Source organism: Euleptes europaea, chromosome 3, assembly GCF_029931775.1.
Source record: "Euleptes europaea isolate rEulEur1 chromosome 3, rEulEur1.hap1, whole genome shotgun sequence".
NCBI classification, from domain to species: domain Eukaryota; kingdom Metazoa; phylum Chordata; class Lepidosauria; order Squamata; family Sphaerodactylidae; genus Euleptes; species Euleptes europaea.
The window spans coordinates 117,135,718-117,143,310 of NC_079314.1; positions in this window are offsets into that span (position 1 = coordinate 117,135,718).

A 7,593-nucleotide genomic window follows, 5' to 3' on the forward strand; every position below is an offset into this window, starting at 1 on the left:
ACAGCTGTGAAGAGATCTACGGGAGCTGAAACTCAGCTTCCCAACCTGTTCTCCATACTGTCGGGGACAGCCTTGAGGCATGTTTGGTCCCTGGATAGGGGCCAGTGCTTCTGAGCATCAGGTTTCCCTCCAGGCGCATTTTGGCAAGCCGGTTCTGCTCCCATTCCTTTTCTCTGCTCAGCAAGGGACAGAAGGGGGGTAGCCGCCAGGCCCTTACATGATTCCGGCCTCGGGTTATAGGGATTGATAACTTGAGGGTTGATAACTCCACCTTGGGAAATTCCTGGAGATTTGGGAGTAGGGGTGCCAGGTCCCTCTTCGCCACCAGCGGGAGGTTTTTGGGACAGGGCCTGAGGAGGGCGGGGTTTTGGAGAAGGGAGGGACTTCAATGCCATAGAGTCCAATGGCCAAAGTGGCCATTTTCTCCAGGTGAAAAGATCTCTATCGGCTGGAGATCAGTTGCAAAAGCTACTACCTGGAGGCTGGTAACCCTAGTGAGAGGGGAAAATAAACTGAGTGAGGTGCTGTGGAGTTAGATCATGGTGGCTAGATGTGTTAGTCTGTCTGTAGCAGTAGATAAGAGCAAAAGTCCAAACCTTAAAGACTAACAAAATTTCTGACAAGGTATGAGCTTTCATGAATCACAGCTCACTTCTTCAGATACAGCCAGAATGTGAGTCCATCTATCCTTAAGTAGAGAAGAGTGAATTCACACACTTGATGGCAATAGCATATAAATTGCCCCAGACGGTCAGACCAGAACCAACAGGTTGAAATTAAATCAAAAGAGTTTCCATCTAGACATCAGGAAGAATTTTCTAACAGTTAGAGCGGTTCCTCAGTGGAACAGGCTTCCTCGGGAGGTGGTGAGCTCTCCTTCCCTGGAGGTTTTTAAGCAGAGGCTAGATGGCCATCTGTCAGCAATGCTGATTCTATGAACTTGGGCAGTTCATGGGAGGGGGGGCATCTTGCCCATCTTCTGGGCATGGAGTAGGGGTCACTGGGGGTGTGGGGGGGGAGGTAGTTGTGAATATCCTGCATTGTGCAGGGGGTTGGACTAGATGACCCTGGTGGTCCCTTCTAACTCTATGATTCTATGATTCTATTCTATGAAACCATAGAGTTTTGGGGAGGGATGTGCTAGAGCATCCTCATCATGTCCAGGGTAAACCCAGAAGTGACGCTATAGCCTTGCCTTCAGCTGGCCTGTTTCCGCCCGCTGGCCAGCTGAGGTGCGATGGGCAACCCTCTTAATTGGCAGGCAATTGCCCACCATTACCTGGTATCTGGCAACCATACATATCAATGTCAATAGCAGGTAAATGACGATATCAGGCATGATTGGATTAGGTGTGATATGCAGAGGGGTAGTAGACGTGGAGAAATTATCATTGGTAATGAGGCGATCCTACTTTGGTCACATTATGAAAAGAGGAGAGTCCCTGGAAAAGACAATCATGCTAGGAAAAGTGGAAGGCAGCACGAAAAGAGGAAGACCCAAGAAGAGATGGATTGACTCTATAAAGGAAGCCACAGCCCTCAGTTTGCAAGATCTGAGCAAGGCTGTTAAGGATAGGAGGACATTGATTCATAGGGTCGCCATGAGTCAGAAGCGACTTGATGGCACGTAAAACACACACACACAAAAATGAGACAGGAATCCCAGGTCTCTATTCAATCCAGGAGAATGCATAGTCTTGAGCTTCATTATAAATTGTGATTCACCAGTAACAATATCACACCTCTGCATATTATACCTAATCCAATCACGCCTGCTAATGTCATTTACCTGCTATTGACATGAGCTGTGACTCATGAAAGCTCATAACCCTGCCAGAAATTGTGTTAGTCTTTAAGGTGCTTCTGGCTCTTTTCTAGTGCTGTGGAGGGTCAGAGAAATCTGGGTTCTGCGGGGAAGTTATGAGCCTAAGTGGCAGGTGAGGAAAATAAGGCTGTCCAGCAAGGTTTGTTTAAGGAACTTCAGTGAAACAAGAAGAACTGCACACCTATCTGAGAAAATCAAGGTTATTAACCATACAGAAACGGTTATAAACAAACTCCATTTATGTTTAAGTGAAAACAACTGCTTTATTTACAGTAAAGGATCCCCTTTTAGCTCAGAGCAGCCCCCACCAAACTATTGCCATCCTGTCATTTCACTTCTTGTAACTAAGCCATCCTGTTCTTTTGGTCCAAATAAGAATTTTGAGGCGAGAGCCTTTGTAGGCAGCGAAAAGAAGTAGGGAATGCTAAGGAAGGCTGGAAGGCAACATAACACACCTCACCTTAGAACAATACGGGTCATGGGGATTGCATCATTCTTCCCATAGTAGTAGTAGTAGTAGAAGGAGAACGAGTAAGACGAAGAAGAAGAGGATGAGGATGAGGAAGACGAGTTGGTCTTTATACGCCTGCTTTCTCTACCACTTAAGGAATAACCAAACCAGCTTACAATCACCTTCCCCTCTCCTCCCTACAACAGACACCCTGTGAGGTAGGTGGGGCTGAGAGAAGCCTAAGAGAGCTGTGACTAGCCCAAGGTCACCCAGCTGGCTTCGTGTGGAGGAGTGGGGAAACAAATCCAGTTCACCAGATTAGCGTCCGCCGCTCATGTGTAAGAGCGGGGAAACAAACCCGGTTCTCCAGATCAGACTCCACCACTCCAAACTATCACTCTTAACCACGACACCACGCTGGAGGGTTCTGATCATCAGATAGCACTGTCTGTTTAGTTGATACTGATACGCATACTTTGAATTTAATATCTGCCCATTTCAAAAAAAAATATTAAGCATTCCTCGGATATGTGCTTATACAAAAAGAAGAAGAGTTGGTTTTTATAGCCTGCTTTTCTCTACCTTTTGAGGAGTCTCAAAGTGGCTTACAATTGCCTTCCCTTCCCCTCCCCACAACAGACACCTTGTGAGGTAGGTGGGGCTGAGAGAGTTCGGAGCAAACTGTGACTGGCCCAAGCAGGCTTCATGTGGAGTGGGGAATCGAACCCGGTTCGCCAGATTAGAGTCCGCCGCTCATGTGGAGAAGTGGGGAATCAAAGCCGGTTCTCCCGCTTGGAGTCCACCACTCTTAACCACTACGCCACGCTGGCTCTGTAAACATACTTTACTAACAATCTAATTTCATAGGCTCAAAGTTCATTTGGAATACAATACCTTTATTGGCATACTATCAAGCAGTCGGTCAAATAAAACCAACCCTCTAAACATCATTTAACAATTTCATTAAAAAATGTAGCCACAGATTCAATAGTCTCAGAATCTCAGGAGGATAACAACAATTTGATCTTCATTTGGAATACATTTTAAAATACATAGCCTGGCTGATACAAAATTCTAATTCTATTTGTTTAATTTAAGTGTCTGTGTGCGTAACATGTCGCAACTAGGCCGATGAATGCCTGGGGGCCGAAGCAGGTTTGGCATGTGGTTTTAGATCACCAACCCTGCATTTGCTGCCATAAGGACTAATTGTGCCCTTGTTTTTAATACATATATGCATGTGCGCTTTGTCATAAATAGATCTTGTTGTCTAATTGGATTTCATTTCACCCAACCTTTTTGGGTACCCAACTTTGTTTCGAGGTTGGGCCATTTCCCCCTCTGTTCTGTCCATCAAAGGTCCTTTGCCTGGTAAATTCTTAGGGCTGTCAGATCCAGGTTGGGAAATACCTGGAGTTTTGGGGGCGGAGCCTGAAGGGGCGGGGTTTGGGGAGGGGAGGGGCTTCAATGCCATAGAGTCCAATTGCCAAAGCGGCCATTTTCTCCAGGGGAACTGATCTCTGCCACCTGGAGATCAGTTGTAAGAGCGGGAGAGCTCCAGACACTACCTGGAGGTTGGCAACCCTACAAATTCCCTTCCTCGCCACCCTCTGCAGCCGGCTCTGCTGACCTTCCCATTCAGGAACCCCCTGGTAGATGTCTGGAAAAACCCAGGGGTTTCTGGAATAGAGTCTCAAAAAGTTCCCGAAACTATTGCCATCTTTTAGAGGCAAACCCCTCCATTCCCAGCGATCATTACACATGGGCATTTAAAATCACCGAACATTGAGATTTGGGTAAGAAAAACCAAGTGAAATGGAAACAAACAAGGAGCTGTTTTAAAATACTGACCCTAGCATCCCTTTTCTGTAATCACATGAACATCTGCTGTGGGAACTAACAGGCTCTAAATGTCGGCCCTCGGAAGGAAAGCTTTGTGGCACTACGCATGTTACGGGGCAAACAGTACTTGCTGTCCAGTTTTGCAATGTTCAGATTACTAATTCGACTTGATGCAAAACATTTGACATGACTTCCTTCCTCTTTTTTTTTTAAATATGAAACTAGCCGAATTTTGGAATCTGAACCTGAACAAATTAGGGTTGCCAACCTCCAGGTGGTGGTTGAAGGTCTCCTGCTGTTACAACTGATCTCCAGGCAACAGAGATCCGCTCACCTGGAGAAAATGGCTGGTTTGGAAGTAGGGTTGACAGGTCCCTCTTTGCCACCGGTGAGAGGTTTTTGGGGCAGGCCCTGAGGAGGGCGGGATTCGGGGAGGAGAAGGGCTTCAATGCCATAGAGTCCAATGGCAAAAGTGGCCATTTTCTCCAGGGGAACTGATCTCTATCGGCTGGAGACCAGCTGTAACAGCACCCTATATATCACCTGGAGGTTGGCAACTACGGTTGCCAAGTGCCAGGTGGTGGCGGGCAAACCCCCGCCAATCCACCTGGCTGCCCGCTGACCAGGTGAGGGTCGGCGGGCAATCCGTGCAACCGGCAACACGTCCCTTCCGGTTCACATCCGGAAGTGCTGCATTGCAAAGGGCTGGTTTCCACTCAAACTCCCAGTTTGAGTGGTAAAGGCCTGTTGCGATGCGGCACTTCCGGGTGTAAAGCGCACCACAAGGGGCCGTTTTACACTCAAACTGGGAGCAATGCAGCACTTCCGGATGTGAACCGGAAGTGATAAAGCACTTCGGGGTGCACGCGACCCCCCCCCCCTGTAATGTGCAGATATAAGGGCTGGTATAAAATACCATGTACTCATATGCACACACATGGAAGCTTTGGGGAAGCTGGCATCCAGAAGCCTTTGAGCCCAAGAAATCATACACTGTGCTTGGTACTGCCTTTCACCAGTAGAAAAAGCTGCCTCTGAATTACCTTTATCCTCAGGAATGTGGTTTCTAGTTACTAGCTCACAAGATCAAGCACTCACTTAGTGTCGCCTTCGGGCAACATCTATAGGCTATGCTCATTAGTGTGGAGTAGACACCTAACGTGTATTGATGCTTTTGTGTATTAATCTGCTTGTCAGCAGCTATGGGCCTGCCCCATGCGAATGCGTAAATGATACTGAGTTTCCTTTGTTCTCTGCATCTTATCTGTGGTTATTTCTCCCCAGGTCTGTGTTTAGCTAAATAAAGAACTGTTGCTTTTAACTTAACCTCCTCCTTGTTGTCTATCATTGGACTCTATAAGACAACCAGGCACTTCACCCCCACCTCCACTCTGAAAACCTCCCGCTGAAGAAGAAGAGGGACCTGGTAAGCCTACTGGCAACCCCAGGCAAGGGTCCTCAAACTTTCTCCAGGCGAAATGATCTCTATCAACCGGAGATCAGTTGTAATAGCAGGAGATCTCCAGCTACTACCTGGAGGTTGGAGACCCGACCCCACCCACTTCTTAAAAAAACACTTGGTGGGTGCCAGAAAAGGTGTTGGTTGCTGCCATGGTGGCCACGGGCACCACGCTGGAGACTCCTCAGCTGTGGGATCTCCCCACGTAGAGAAACATCCAGCAAGATTTCCTTAGGTACTCGGTGTCCTGTCTCATGACTGAGTTCAGCAGTGCTCTGTGGTTTCACCTTGGTCTATGGTTTTGTCATACTCTTCCCTCCTTGCAAAATCTCCAGGCTTTTGTTAGTCTGTCTACAACAGTTCAGGGGACGTAACTGTTTCTGGACGAATATGCAAAAACAGGAACTTTTTTTTCCTTCCCCAGTGGAAGACTTCAAGGAAGAATGTGCAAAAGTCTCGTGCGCAAGAGGTATAACGCAATGTCTCTCAAACGCGACCGAGTTCAGAGAAAATCAAGTTCATTGTCTTATTTAATCTGTTGACAAAGAGGGTTCTGGAAGTCAGCTGTGCCCAGTAGAGGAAAATAAGTTTTCACAAATGTAAACCTAAGCTATTTCACCAAATCAGGAAAGTTCACCCCAATTCATATGCGGTCACAAGTACATCAAGTCCAAATGGATTCTTCTATAGTGGAAAAATAGTTCAATCTACATATTTCTGTGCCAATTCCAAAGATCTTTGAATGAAGGTTACAACAGCAACCAAGCAATGCAAATCTTCTGGGAAAGATCGCTTCAAAATCTAGACTCCAAAATTTGAGCAAAAGCAAACCCTCTCTAATCGTTTTGTGTGTGTAAAGTGCCGCCAAGTCGCAGCCGACTTATGGCGACCCCTTTTGGGGTTTTCATGGCAAGAGACTAACAGAGGTGGTTTGCCAGTGCCTTCCTCTGCACAGCAACCCTGGTATTCCTTGGTGGTCTCCCATCCAAAGACTAACCAGGGCTGACCCTGCTTAGCTTCTGAGATCTGATGAGATCAGGCTAGCCTGGGCTATCCAGGTCAGGGCCTAATCATTTTACCTGAACATTTGTTTTATTCACCTTTCTCCACCTAGGGCTGAGAGCTCCGGGTTGGGAAATACCTGGAGAAATACCTGAGGAGGGCGGGGTTTGGGGAGGGGAGGGACCTCAGTGGGGTATAATGCCATAAAATCCACTTCCAAAGCAGTCATGTTCTCCAGGTGAACTGATCTCTATCAGCTGGTGATCAGTTGTGATCCCTGGAGATCTCCAGCTACTACCTGGAGGTTGGCAACCCTATCTCCACCCCATCTTTAGTTGTTGGTCCCGCATGTCAGATCTCTGCAACGTAGGGTTGCCAACCTCCAGATGGTGGCTGGAGATCTCCTGCCATTACAACTGGTCTCCAGGACACAGAGATCAGTTCCCCTGGAGAAAATGGCCGCTTTGGCAATTGGACTCTATGGCATCGAAGTCCCTCACCTCTCCAAAACCCACCCTCCTCTGGCTCCGCCCCCCAAAATCTTCAGATATTTCCCAACCCAGAGCTGGCATCCCTACTGCAACGGAGGTAATTCCTCAACAGGAAATATTCTTCTGTGAAGGGTTTTCTGCAATGTGACCCTTGATCTGTATTTTCTTAGCTGTCGATCTAACTGCAGCAGAATCGGGTCGACCACAGAACTTCTCTGTCTCTGAAGTTTTCCAGCTGCCATGGTGGGTCATAGCTACTGGAATAAAGATTGCATTTTCTGAACAAAGTTTTCGTTATCAGAGGTGGCAAAACACCACCCCGTTTTTCGTTGCTCATGCGCTATAGCTCTCTATCGCTGGAAGAACTGATCTCTGTAGCATGGAGATCAATTGTAAAAGTGGGAGATCTCCAGGCCCCAACTGGAGGCTGGTACAAAAATAGACACTTCTGTGTACTCAGTAGTTGAACCAAAATTCACACAGAAAACATATATTCAAGCAATTTCAATATAATTCCAATATT